The sequence below is a fragment of the Abramis brama genome (assembly GCF_963993115.1).
Source record: "Abramis brama genome assembly, contig: SCAFFOLD_47, whole genome shotgun sequence".
Taxonomy (NCBI): domain Eukaryota; kingdom Metazoa; phylum Chordata; class Actinopteri; order Cypriniformes; family Leuciscidae; genus Abramis; species Abramis brama.
The window spans coordinates 136,257-150,284 of record NW_028155925.1 but is presented as its reverse complement, the minus strand read 5'-3'; the positions used below and the strand labels follow the sequence as shown (position 1 = coordinate 150,284).

The 14,028-nt window shown below is 37.1% G+C and overlaps 1 long non-coding RNA gene across 1 annotated transcript; it reads right to left on the bottom strand.

Moving 5' to 3' along the window:
- Positions 1-5,151: 5,151 nt before the first annotated feature.
- Positions 5,152-9,473, bottom strand: LOC311077278. The gene is made up of 4 exons (XR_014604847.1): positions 9,341-9,473; positions 8,979-9,172; positions 8,224-8,262; positions 5,152-5,973 (listed from the first exon to the last, which is right to left on the bottom strand). It is a non-coding gene; the product is annotated as an uncharacterized lncRNA (long non-coding RNA).
- Positions 9,474-14,028: the final 4,555 nt, after the last annotated feature.

Here is a 14,028-nt window from a genome sequence, read left to right as displayed (position 1 = left end):
TGATGGTCACACGCATCTTAAGTAAATATATATAAAATAAAATAAATTAGAGGAGAGAGTAAAAAAAAAAGAAGAAGAGTAAAACAGGGATTTTTAGTACATACAACTAAACCGATTGGAAAACTGGATAGGCCTTTCCGGCCCAGTACTAAAGTGGTTTGAATCCTACTTAAAGAATAGAAACTACTATGTGTCCATAGGTACTTTTGCATCTGAGCACATAAGTATGACGTGTGGAGTTCCCCAAGGTTCCATCCTGGGACCTCTACTCATCAATATCTACATGCTTCCGCTAGCTAAAGTTATGGAAAACAACAACATCAGCTATCACAGCTATGCGGACGACACGCAAGTCTACATAACTTTGTCACCTGGAGACTACAGGCCAATACAAGAACTGTCCATCTTCAAACTCCCGCTGTAATGACGTATAGTTTCTCTAACTGTCCAATGACAGTGCGTGTTACATTTACAAGTGGGAGAGATGGTTTAGCACTTCAAATTGAGGCGAAAGTTGATTGGTTGCTCCCACGTGTGTACTGTTTTTGTCAAAGATTCAGAATGATGATCAAAACACAGATGGAGTAGATCGAGTTCATCAACACCTCAAAGCTTCACAGTCAACCTTTCATTCAGTAACATTAGGCAGATTTGATTTATATGCTGATGAATGTTGATGATCGCATTACAGAGAAAACATGACTTGAAGGAAAATCCCATCCATGCTGGAGAAGTGTTGTGTCATACGCAATGGTGGGGGAAAGTAAAGTACATTTGAAGTAAATTCCTGTGTACACTACCAGTGGACTACACAAAAATTCACATACTCAGAATTAGGAATATATGTTTTCTTTATAAACCAATATTTTAAAACGATGTTAGTTTATAAGGCAGTATGTAAAACTGTATTAAAAAAAGTATTTTAAAGCCACAATATGTAAGATTCTTGATTTAAAATTCCAAAAACCACTAGAACTATGTTGAATATTTTGTTGACTTGTGTATCCCACAATTTATCAACAAAAAACAAATCATTGTTATACTATAGCTCAACGCGGTTAGTCTTCTTTGTTTTCTTGATTTACCGTGAGCCACGTGTTTGTATCTCAGAGACAACCCTGTTTTGTCAAGTGACTAACAGCATAATCAGAAAGAGCTTTATTTGTAGGAGCAGTAATACAACATTTTCTCCACCACACAGTGGGACATCTTCTGCTTGGAGACAGCCTTTCCCTTCTGCTGGCCTCCGTAACAGACGAAGAGCTGGTCTGAGATCCTGAAGTTCTGCGTAACAGACGAAGAGCTGGTCTGAGGTCCTGAAGTTCTGCGTAACAGACGAAGAGCTGGTCTGAGATCCTGAAGTTCTGCGTAACAGACGAAGAGCTAGTCTGAGATCCTGAAGTTCTGCGTTCGGTCCACGTACAGTCGCAGAGCGCGAACAGGACAGAGTTGGGTCAGCCTCCTCCACAGGCAGCACTTGCAGGTTCACCACCTGGTCCCTTAAAACCCCTTAAAGGGGTGATATAATGCCCCTTTCACAATATATAAAATAAGTCTCTGATGTCCCCAGAGTGTGTATGTGAAGTTTTAGCTCAAAATACCCCACAGATATTTTTATATAGCATGTTAAAGTTGTCACTTTTTGAGGGTGAGCAAAAACGCACCGTTTTTTGTGTCTGTCCCTTTAAATGTAAATGAGCTGCTGCTCCCGGCACAGGGGGCGGAGCTTCAACAGCTTGTGTCCTTTTACCTCTCACACACATGCACTGAAAATTTCAAAAACTTTTAGCCTTTTATATTCAAACCGGAGTCAGACAAAGATGGAGAGACTCAAGTCTCTCTGTGACAACATGGTTATGTTAGTTGATGAATTTATATTGCTGATGTAGAGTTAACTGTCTTCTAGTCATTGATTAGCATATTCTGTCATGATAATCTATCAATCGTGTTCCGGGGGCGGGGTTTATGTAAATTCTAGGTTTGGTGATGTCACTAACCCGTGAGGAAGCTCGTGTAGTCTCTACCAGCCGTTTGTTGTAGTCCTTACATTTCCAATTTCTTTAAAAGCAAATATCTCCCTTTGCTTTGAACTTTGAGCGTTGTAACTTTGCAGATGTTGTTTATGCTCAAACAGCAACATTACACACTAACTAAAGTTAGAAAAGTCAAATCATATTCAACCATCCCTTTAAGTGCCCCCCCCCCCCCCCCCTTTATTGTTTTAAAGAAGACATTTGGCAGATTTTTGTTTAAGACAAAAAAACAAAAACAAAAAAACAGAGATGACAAATGAACATAAGTAAAACATTTATTTTTGCATATATGGTTAAAGCTCCAATATGTAACAATTTTGTAATAAGATTTCCGAAAATAACTTGCACAGTGTGATATATTTCCTCCAGTTGTGTACTTACAATATCTCAAAAGTCTCCAAAGATTTTTTATTTCAGAGAAATTCCGATTTTAAATAACTGTCCGTCCCGGAAAAGAAATGTCGCCTCTCAGTGACGCAATGTCCGCTCTATCCTTTTTTTCCAGTGTGGACCATGTGATATTACACCACACCGGAATATCACATGGTCAAATGCGGAAGTGGTGGTTATAGGGTTATAGCCATAGACTGTATGGTTATAGCTGTTATGGATCACGATTACTCTTTGGCGAGTATTGAAGTGCCAACAAAACGAAAGCGTCCATATTCGGAGACACGCAGACTGTGTGACAAACGGAGGAATAAAACCCGGATAAATATCGGCCAGGCGTTTTCGAGATGGAGAGAGCTGCGCGACAATCTTGGACTTGACAGAGACTCTGCTCTCGCGAGTGTATTGATAGACAGGTAAGCAAATCATTTTTTTTATTGTACAAGTAACGTAATAGTTACAGTAAAGATGATTTTAATAGATATGAATTAATGACAAATAGCTGTAAGTTGTAACGGGATAATATAGCATAACATTTCACGTTCCTTGCAGTTCATTAATTATGATGACATAAAATAATACGATCAGACATACAGGTAATACAAAAACGAATAAATTACCTCATCCGTGATCATGATTCATTAATTCCATTTAGATACATCGCTAGATGGTGAAAACGCATTAAAAACGACATCTCCCATCGTCACCTCCTTCATAGCGTCATCAAGCTTCGCCTTTGTTATTGTTGGAAACTGCGCCCTCTTGTGGTCAATTTTTTTTACATATTGGAGCTTTAAGTAAATGTTCAGTATCTACCAAAGATTTCTGAATTTTGGCGCAATTTTTTCTCTATATAGTGTTGATATGGCAACTAGTAAGTTTCGTCATGTTGGCATGGAAGTATTTAAACCATGTGTATTACAACTAGCCCTGTGTTAGTGTATGTCCCGCTCTCCTCTATTGTATATAGTGCTCAGTTCACAGATGTATGAAGCATAAATGCTGTAGAGAACAGGTCATAACATGCTGCATATTTCAATGAAAACACTTGCTTTTATGACTTAATTGTTCCATGATTTTTACCTATTTTCTTAGGAGATCGTGGTTTGTTTTCTGGGCCTCTGGTAAGAACACTTCACTTTACACTGTTTCGTTTCTAACTGTATCAAACACACACAACTGAAAGAAAAGCAGGGTTTACAAAGTTAAATTGACTTACACTAAAAGCTAAACCCATGAGTAGCCTACAGAAAAAAACTAAACTCTGTGTAAATTAGGGTGTTCAAACCTTAAAAAAATATTCTAATCTTCAATAAATATGAAAGCAGCAGCAGAGCGTTACTTTCATAATGCTTTCTAAAAAATAATAGCAAAATATTTTTGGATGATTTCTATGAAACACTCAAACATGTTATGGGTCATGCGCTCACATATTGTTTTCAAAATATAGAATTATGATCATATTAAGATCTTACGGATGGACAGACAACAATATGAGATTTGTTAAAAAAGTTATGATTAATGTAATATGCACATTGCCGTTGTCTGCACTGATTCAGACAATTGATTATATATAGTCTCAGCCAAACAATGCAATCTTAAAGGGATAGTTCGCTCAAAAATGATATTTAAGCCATGATTTACTCACCCTAAAGCCGTTCGAGATGCATATGTCAATCTTTTTTCAGACGAACACATTTTCAGTTATTTTAGAAAATGTCTTCGATCTTTCAGTGGTTATAATGTAAAGCAATGGGGTCCAGCTGATTCAAGTCGCAAAATGTGCATGCATCCTTCACAAAAATAATCCATCCGGCTCCAGGGGGATAAACGAAGGCCTTCTGAGGGTAATCCGTGCAGTTTTGTCGTAAAAATATACATATTTAAAACTTTATAAACGAAAATAACTGGCTTCCGGTGGCGGTCGGTGCGCGTTCATGGAGATGAATGACGTCGTGACGTAGAGCGAACGTAGAGTTTTGTTTTGCTCTGCTCTCTGGCTGCGCTGTCACGCTCGGTCTACGTCACGACGCTTCCTGCGGTACGTCCTACGTCATATGCCAGCAACCATCTTCATGAACGCGCACCGACCGCCACCGGAAGCCAGTTATTTTCTTTTATAAAGTTTTAAATATGTATATTTTTACGACAAAACTGCACGGATTACCCTCAGAAGGCCTTCGTTTATCCCCCTGGAGCCGGATGGATTATTTTTGTGAAGGATGCAGGCACATTTTGCGACTTGAATCAGCTGGACCCCATTGCTTCACATTATAACCACTGAAAGATCTAAGACATTTTCTAAAATAACTGAAAATGTGTTTGTCTGAAAAAAGATTGAAATATGCATCTCGAACGGCTTGAGGGTGAGTAAATCATGGCTTAAATATCATTTTTTGGCGAACTATCCCTTTAACAGGTCAGAAAGGTTTTTTAGTTTTCTGTTGTGTGTTTTTCATGCTTAAAGACACGCCTACTTGTATAAGAAATAACTGAGTTTAACATGCAGAACAGTTTTGTGTGAATTCTAAACAAATTAAAATTCCATTTTCATCATGTTTTTGTATATCTGTTGAGTAACAAATGAACACAAACCACACTAAAACCATAATGAAATACATAAACTACAGTCTCTGATGAACATTTTTGCTAATTTGTGTTTCGTAATTGTTTTGCTTTAGAAACTTCACTGAGAAGCTGTTAAAACTCTAAAACAAATGAAATACACACATTATGAGAAGGATGTTTTTTATTCTTTGGACAGTATTTCATAAATCAGTGTCAATGAACAGGCGGTTTCGTCATGTAGACAACATGTTAAATTATCTTTTCTTCCCATGACAATAATTGAAAAATCTCAGAGTAAAAAAAAAAAAAAGAAAAAGGTATATATATATATTTATTTATACTGTATATATACATCAATTACAAATGTTAACATTGCATTTTCAGTTATATTTTTAGATATTTTTCAGTAATAGGCAATGTCAGAATAAAAATCATAAAAGTGCATCTATCCATCATAAAAGTGCATCTATCCATGCACTTTTATGATGGACAGACGAACTTTTATGATGGACAGACGCACTTTTATGATGGATTCACTCATCATAAATTCACTCAGTCCATTCACTGCCATTATAAAGCTTGGAAGAGCCAGACATTAATATATAGTAGCATAGAGCAAAAACATCAATTACATCACTGATTACTGATTACTGTAAATGTCAGATTCAGATCAGATTAATTAAAAAACATGTACTGTATGAAATGTACTTATAAATATAATATCCATATAAATATAATATCCATTTATACACATTCATCTTATATTCTGATAGAATATATGATGAATTTTTATGAATGGATTTTACATTTATATAGTATATTCTGTAACAGTGCATTTCTTAACCATAGGCTTGATATTTTTTTATATTACATGAATCTGTATTATAATAAATAATAATGCAAAAATATAACATAAACATTGTTTAATCAACGACGATGATGGAGAATATTTTGCTGCTTCGATTATTAGAACTGCTGCTTCCTAAGAGAAAAGAGAAAAAACATTCTCAGATGTAGTATAACACAAACAAAGATCAATATGACATATTTGTGCATAATTTCTTCTCAGTTATAACTCTATTTGGTTGCCTTTCGAGGGAACTCAATACTGCGTCAGTCGCTGATGCTATGGGGATGCATCCCATGGAAACCGGTGTCTGAAGCACATGTGAAATCGCGCCATAAATTTAATCGCACAATAATCTTATAAAGATAAGAGCTGTGTTCTTGTTTGATTCTCTCTCGAGGGATGAGATTCAAGTATTTGCACTGAGGGAAATCTGCTTTTGAGGGAGCTGAAAGCATTTTATTGTGATTCATTGCATTCGCTAGCCGGGATGCTAGCCGAACTTAGCCCCGCCAACAACATTTGAGGTCGGGAAGTTCAGTCTGGACTTGATCTGTTGTGGAGCTATTATGATTGGTTGGCTATTATGGATAGCTGTGATTGGTTGTAGGTCTATCCAATTGAGTGCAGAGGCATTTTCCTTCCTGGTTCAGTTGAAACACGCCTCATAATCACAGCCCAATGGAGCAGATCAGACTCATTCTGACTAGAATCTGAGTATGACGACGTCAGGCTAGTCATTCGCTGTGTGTAGCTCCGCCCTGGTTTGACTCTCTCTTGACGAATGAGAGTGGAGCATCTGCACTTGGCGGTTTGGGTATCAACAGTGGAGATTGTATGCAGAGCATGGGGAGGAGTTCCTCTGCTGTTAGCTCCATTGCTCTCAAGTCCCATTTTTAGATTTGGAAGTTTGCCCTACGAATTCTTCCAATTAAATATCAATATTAATTAAACATCAATGCTCAGGAAGTCTGTGGCTCTGCGGCCAATTCCAACCTGGCTTAGATTATATTATGTGCAGAGAAAGTTGAGGCGGATGCTTTTAATAATCCACATGGGTGGGTAAGGTGGGTAAGAATGTGTTTTAGAAAAAGCTGATGTTTTTATATCACTTCCATCAGGTGTTTGTGTAAACATAGTCACTATATTTGCACACTTTCTAAAGTTTGCAAGGAATGGGCAGATGGATAGAATGAAGTGGACTACACTTATCACTGTTATTGAAAAAAATTATATTGCAATATATATATTGACATTGAATTATTGCCCAGCCCTAAGTGGACTACACCCACTGTTGCCCCTCCATGATGGGATGTGATAGTGCAGTATAGCACACTTCCTCAGTGAACTTGTGGCTGTAATATCGTCCTGACAGATATCCTTATGAGTGTAGAACTGGACAGGGGAGGTTGAATGTGGTTTATGTCCACTCTTCACTTGTTGTCCTCCCCAATTAAAGCTTTTACTCTACTAAAGCATAAAATACCATAATATGTTTGCAGATATTTAGGAAACATGCTGAGTTCACATACACGTTTCTCTGAAAAATATGTTAGGATGTAGGTTTTTGTTTTGGTGTGTGTGTGTGTGTGTGTGTGTGTGTGAGATCTCGCCCACTGCCAGTTCACCCAGTAGTGTTTCGACACACAGAGATGCCAGTTGGCAGGAAACACATTGCACATGTTGTCAGTTGGTGGGAAACACAGCTGGGTCAGAGATCGCAGAGTCCACTCAACCTAAAAAGCCTCAGTATCCATCTAAAAATCTCTATGAACGAGAGCATATTAAACGAGGATAAATCATCTTGCAGTGTAATTCTCCTCGGCTTCACTGTTAATTGCACTCGTTCCTCTTGCGTGTCCTCAAACTGGCAACTGGTGTGAGCGAGCTCGACCTGAACTCACCCCCTCTCTTCTGTACACACACACACACACACACACACACACACACACACACACACTCACTCTCTCTCTCTCTCTCTCTCTCTCTCTCTCTCTCTCTCTCTCTCTCTTTCTCTCTCTCTCTCTCTCACTCACACACACACACACACACACACTCACAAACACACACTCACTCTCTCTCTCATACACACACACTCTTACTCTCTCTCTCTCTCTCTCTCTCTCTCTCTCTCTCTCTCTCTCTCTCTCACTCACACACACACACACACACACTCTCTCTCTCTCATACACACACACTCTTACTCTCTCTCTCTCTCTCTCTCTCTCTCTCTCTCTCTCTCTCTCACTCACTCACACACACACACACACACACTCTGGGTTCCACAGGACGCGTCCACATAGCATCAAACGCAGTGTTGAGTTAAAAAGGACCCAGGGGTTCATGCGTAACCCTGAGATGTTTCTGTGTGTGTAAATCTCTCACCTTGTTTGTGACTCTTCTGAAACTCTCCACTGTCAGAAACTGGGAATGAAAAACACAACAATTGGATTATTGTACTCATGTGTAGCTCAAACAGCAGAGCATGTGACGGATTACATTCCTACTGAATGAAAGAACTCATTCATGAATCAGAGCTGAAAGCATCTGCCAAATGCAGCTGTGGAAATAATTTTACATACAGCTTACAGATTCAACAAAATGTGCAGAAATGAACAAATTTAAAAAAAGAGGGATATATAAATATATATTGTATGAATATCATAAATATTGTATGATGTTGTCTTATCATGAAAAAGCATAACACATTATAGAGGTTTACATCCTAAAGACAATTTTAATTTCACACACATCTTATGTGGTTTTGTGTTATTAATGATATAATGATTAATGATAAAAATGCATATATATAGTGTATACTTTTTTCTTGATTTACCCTGAAAAAATGGAAGTGAAATGTGACAACATGTCCCATTGGTGGGGTTCATGACCATATTAAATATAGTAAATATACACTAAGTTTCGTCATGTGTGGAAATTTTATAGTAAGTAGAATAATATAATGTGTTACTCTTTTGTTTCAGTGTAGTTATTCATTAATGACAGAATAGTAGGCTATACTTTTCCTATAAAGTTCATGTATCGTGAATGAAAAGGCACAGTTTAGAATTGATTTGACTCCAGAGAAATTGCATTGATGATGAAATATAAAATAAATCATAAAAATCATAAATACTCACAGTTTGGTTTTCCACTATTAATGCTGTTTTTTCTGACTAGTCTCAGCGTCTTTTTCGGCTCATTAGATAGTAACTTTTTGTCCTTTTTGTTCACCATTGTTCTCTTTCTCTCTTGTGCATATGTTTAATTATCCTGCAGTCTGTGAAGCTCCATAAATGTTCTCTAGTGCATCCGATTACACTCTACCTATAATCTGTTTAAAAAGTTTAAAATGTAATTATTTTATTTTAGTTGTTGTGCTGCAGGTCTAAAGTACATTTCAGTTTCACTATAATACAAAAAACATAAATGTCCATATTTAAATGTAATAATTAATAAACATATCTTTACTAAATAATTAAAGACAAAGTGTTATATTCACCTTGTGATGATCTGAAAAGAGGGAATCTCGACCACAGTTCTGAACTGACTGAAGTTCCTCCGTAGCCTATCCCACGCTGACAGTGTTGCCAGATTGGGACGGTGATTTCCAGCCCAAAAGCTCACGAAACCCGCCCACTACAAGAAAAAAACGCCCAAAATGTTATGGCCAAAATAATATGAGATAATTTTGGACCATGTCAATGACGTCATTCAAGGTTTATTAGCACAATTTGTATTTCCTTAAAACAAAATAACGATGATAAAACAATAAATAAATAACTTTTCCAGGAAAACAGATCAAAACAGGAATGAACCGATGACTTTAACCCTCGGAAGTACACACTATAGAACATAACGCAGAATTTAGCCGTCAAACTCATTTATCGTTGATTCAAACCTTTTTCAGCAGCTGTCAGGGATGAGTAGGCTAGAGTGCAGTCCAGACGGTGTAAAAGTGGCAGATATGGTTAGGCTAGTGTGCACATGAGCATGGACAGGAGTCGTTCCATATTTCAATTCAAGTCATTCAACTGTGCTCTCCTCTCAGAGTCACCATCGATATCTCCCACATGTTGAGTTGCTCACTATCTCAATCTTCACTCTCACACTATCTCACTATCTACTGTAGATACAACCAGTAGCACGGGAAGGAGGGAAGGAGGAAAGGAGGAAAGGAGGGAAGGAGAGGGGGGAGGGGGGGCACCCTCGTCATAGCATCTGTGGACATAATATTGTACTTAAAAACGTGAAATAAAAATAAAATAAATGGACAGCGTTAACTAACGCTCTTATGCCTAATGTAGTGAGTATTCAAGCTACGGAGAAAATTAAATCAAGTTTAAATTTGTCATGCTTTGTTCCCATAGAGGGTCGCTCGCTCAACCCAGGTACTGCTGGTACCAAAACATGTGGAATAAGGGCTGCCTCCGAATAAAGTTTTTTCTAGTCGACTAGTAGTTGTTCATTTAAGCCATTAGTGGACAAATCGCCCCTTTATATTAATTCAGTTAAATAGGCTATAGGATAATGAGCGTTTACATAGCCGCACTCAGGCGCACGACCGCACGCATAAAGCTTGCAACGAACCGGCAAAAGTTTGAATGCGTCAGAAATAGCAAGGAAACATTTAATTGTTTATTAATAAACTGGTGTTTTCTGTGTCGCTGCAAAGATGAAGTTGACGATGCGGACTTGACATGAACGTCATATGCACATGCCTAAGACTTTTGCACAGTAGGTACTGTATATATTATTAAAAGAAGAATGTAGTCACAATTCACTTAATAACCAAGGAGGATCATGCCACAAACAGCTGATGAGGAATTTGTATTTAATTATTTATTGGGGTATCATGAAAAAGAAAACACTCTAATAAGGGGCGTGGCTTTGAGTAAGATGGCTGCAACTGTTTCTCTCTGCTCAAAGGCCTGATGAAATCCATTAAAATCATCAAATTGCACTGACATCCAACAAAAGTCAAGACTGTTTGGAGTACAATGGCTAATACTGCAAAAATAGCAACTGAAATGGCGGAAATTAAAAATTCCCTGAATTTTATGTCAAAGGAAATAAGTGAAGTGGTGGAACAACAAAGAAAACTGACAGGCCTCATGGAGGAGATCAGGCAACTAAAAACTATTATCCAACAGAAGGATGAACGTATTGAGCTCCTGGAACAAAGGGTGGATGACTTGGAACAGTATTCCAGAGCTGATGACCTTGTAATCACCGGCCTAGAGACTAGGCATCAAAGTTATGCCCGGGCTACAGGCCCATCTGGTGACCAACAAGGTGAGGATGCACCATCTGAGGAGCTTGAAACCCTGGAGCAACAAGTGGTGCGCTTCATGAAGAGTAAAACCATTCCTCTGGACAGTCAGCAAATTTCAGCATGTCATATTCTTCCAAGTAAGGACAAAAAAAATAAACCTAAAATCATTGTCAAGTTTGCAAGTAGAAAGTATAAGGTGGAAATCCTGAAGGAAGCTAAGAAACTTAAAGGCACCGGAGTGTATTTAAATGAGCACTTGACAAAGAAAAATGCAGAAATTGCTTGGACCAGTCGTACCATGAAAAAGGAAAATAAAATTCAATCAACTTGGACCAGGAATGGAAAAGTTTTCATCCGGACGAATGGACCTCCGGAACAAGCCAAGGTGATTATGGTGAGAAAAATGAAGGACCTGGATCTGTACAAATGACAATAGTGAGTGCATCATTCCTTTTTTCTGCTTGATTATTGGATCTCTTATAAGGAACTCATGACTCTCTCATTTAAGACTGAAGCCTTTGCAAGTGTTGATTATATAGAACGTGATACATATGATTTTGAAAATAATGTGGATCCAGAAATTAATTTATTTAATCATATTAGGGACTCATGTCAGTATTTCACTGAGGAACAACTTGATGAGGTACAAATTGAACAGGCATTTTCTTTTATTCATTTCAATTGTAGAAGTCTATCAAAACATTTTTCTGAAATCAAACATTTTTTGGAGACATTTAAAGGAAGATTTAAGTTAATTGCTTTATCTGAAACATGGATAAAGAAAGGCAAGGAGGTTGATCTGAAATTAAAGGACTATGATTTATATGTCACCAACAGAGTCAATAGGACTAGAGGGGGAGTGGCCCTCTATATCTATAATGAATTGAAATGTAGACCAGTTAAATGCATGACAACAGCCATTAATGATTTAATGGAAAGTGTAGCTGTAGAAATAGAATTAGAACAAAATAGGAATATTGTTGTTGCATGTGTATATAGAAAACCAGGATCAAAAGTGGAAACCTTCATGGATAAATTAGAAGCAATGATTCATGGTCTAAATAACAAACGAAATCTCGTAATTTGTGGAGATTATAATATTGATCTTCTAAAGGTAGATTCACATATACAAAACTCAGATTTTTTAGAGATATTATATAAAAATGGGCTGTATCCATTAATAACGAAGCCTAGCAGAATAACCACAACTAGTGCAACTTTAATAGACAATATCTTTACAAATGTTTTGGAGAATTACATTACTAGTGGGTTGGTAATAAACGATATAAGCGACCATCTGCCTATATTTGCAATATTTGACTATAAATTGTCTAAAAAAACAGTATACCATCAAATATACAAAAGAAAAAGGAGTGCTGATCATATTAATAAGTTTAGGAATGATTTATTCAAACAAGAGTGGAAAGAGGTGTACACAGATGATGTAAACAATGCTTATAATTCTTTTCTTAAATGTTATCTTACTCTGTATAATAAGCACTGTCCTGAGATCCTATGCAGATCCAAACAAAGGCAAAATAGTAAACCTCGGATAACAAACGGATTAAAAAATGCCTCTAAAAAGAAAAACAGACTTTATAAGGAGTTTATTAAATCAAGAACAGAGAATGCAGAAAAACGCTATAAGAAATACAAAAATAAGTTGACTAATATATTGAGACAAGCAAAAAAGGACTATTATAATAGAATGTTGCATGAAGATGGAAATCACAGACGGCCGTATGATTTTAAACATCAAATAGTAAGAACAAATTTGAAACAAATGTGTTTGTCTGTTGCTGGAGTAAAAGCATGGAATTCTTTAAGGAAAGATTTAAAAAGCTGCAAAAATATTATGGAATTTAAAAGGAGTTATAAAAAGAAACAACTTGAATTATATCAAACTGAATTTTGATTTTGTTTGTAAGTGATCATTGTAAAATGTTTAAATAAATATCAGATATGTTGGAGTTTGGGTGATGGTGGAGGGAATAATGCTAATGCCATCTACTATTTATGTTAATATATGTTGGGTGATGCTAATGTCATCTATTATTTATGTTAATAAATTTTGGGTGGTGGTGGAGGGAACAATGCTAATGCCATCATTCTACTATTTATGTTTAGAAAGGGGGCAGATAAATATAAGAATATTATTCTTCCATCTGCTCCTTTCTGATCATGGATCAAATGAATTGTATGTGCCTTGGACAAATAATGCATTTTCATGAAAGGAATAAAAATAGAAATGAAATGAAAATGAAAATAATCTATACAGTAATAGCCTAATAATATAACCATTCACTGAAAACCATTGAACCACATAAACATTCACCATGCTATCAGTCTTTTAGATGCAATATGTATCCCCAAATATGGCGTCAATGCTTTTGACATTTTGTCAACATCCGACGCACAAGGCACCCTTTAGCGTCAATATGAGACGCGGAAAAAAATGGGCCAGAAGGCGCCTCCTAGCGGTCTAACCCTAAACCTACCCCAGACCTAAATCCTACCCTAAATCTACCCAAAATCCACGTCTCATATTGACGCTAAAGGGTGCCTTGTGCGTCGGATGTTGACAAAATGTCAAAAGCGTCAGTTATATGACGCCCTAGGATGAGACTGCGTTGCCTTAATATCATCCTCATGTGAGGGACACCATCCTAAAACGTAAAAGGCATCTTATAAACACGCAGTTTTATGTCATGAAAATAATTGTCACCATCCAACACTACATTTCCCTGCAGGAAATCCCCAGGCTATACACAGATGCAATCACCTGAAAATTAATCACCACCTGCTGTCACCATCACCACTTGTAAGCGCTTATCCTCGTTCCTTGTTCCTCTCTGTGCGATTGATCTACAATGAGAAAATGTTCTGCCCAACTTAAAAACTCAGGTATCAAAATT